The 908-nt window shown below is 39.9% G+C and overlaps 1 non-coding gene across 1 annotated transcript; it reads right to left on the reverse strand.

Moving 5' to 3' along the window:
* Nucleotides 1–424: 424 nt before the first annotated feature.
* Nucleotides 425–559, reverse strand: LOC115869074. The gene has a single exon (XR_004045981.1). It is a non-coding gene; the product is annotated as a small nucleolar RNA SNORA42/SNORA80 family (small nucleolar RNA).
* Between the last annotated feature and the right edge of the window lie 349 nt (nt 560–908).

Below are 908 nucleotides of genomic sequence, written 5' to 3' on the forward strand. Positions count from 1 at the left end.
TATAAAACTAACACAGTATGGCTGGTTTGGGGTTTATGCTGAAGTGTAATCCATAATGAACCCTGTATTCTTTGATCTTCATCAGTGAGTGTTTCAAGTCCTTTTGGCTTTCAGCAAGCAAAGCAGTGCCGTTTGTGTTGTTAATGAGCCTTCCTCCAAACTTGAGGCCACATTCTTCATCAGATAGTCCAGTTTCTGGAGCCATTTGCTCAGCAGATAGATGGAATAAATTTGCTGAAAGGATGCACACTTTCATGAGACAGCTGTTCCCTTGTTCTGTGCAGAGGAGTCTCTTGGTCTATGTACATGTTCTAGAAGAGCACATTTAAGCATTCTGGGATTCCCATTCTTCACAATGTCATATATAATTTGTTGCATTCATATATGAATAAATGAGTATATATGGTAAATACGTTTTTTTTTTCTTTGTGCAGTCTGTCTCAGTGCCGGAAGCCCACGGGCTAGGAGGCAAGGCAATGGCCGGGGACTCTGGTTTGCTCTGGCATGGGACACAATGTGAGGCCCACGGGCAGGGCCTGCCATAAATCCAAATCCATGCGTGGGTAAATAAATAAGTTATTTATTTGAAGAGTCTTTAATCAGTTGGGTGCCCTGAAAAAATTTTGGTTCTTTAAACTAGTAAGTGCTACGATACTATTAATGTTTATTTCTGGCTGTGTTTTAATATTTCTGGTCTGTCTTCCTATCCTGCCAATAAGGCTTTGATGTTGAAACTAGACTTACCTATGCCGAGCTAAGACTGCTCTCACAGTAGTGTATTTCTATGAGTTGCTCTGGAGCTGTGCTGTCAAAGCCAATCCCAATTTTATTCACACATTGTAATTTCTGTACACCCACCTAGATAAGAGAAGTTGGACAAAAAAATATATATATATATGAGAAGAAAA

This window comes from Echinops telfairi, unplaced genomic scaffold (genome assembly GCF_000313985.2).
Source record: "Echinops telfairi isolate 266 unplaced genomic scaffold, ASM31398v2 ScPeMD7_20;HRSCAF=75, whole genome shotgun sequence".
Lineage (NCBI taxonomy): Eukaryota > Metazoa > Chordata > Mammalia > Afrosoricida > Tenrecidae > Echinops > Echinops telfairi.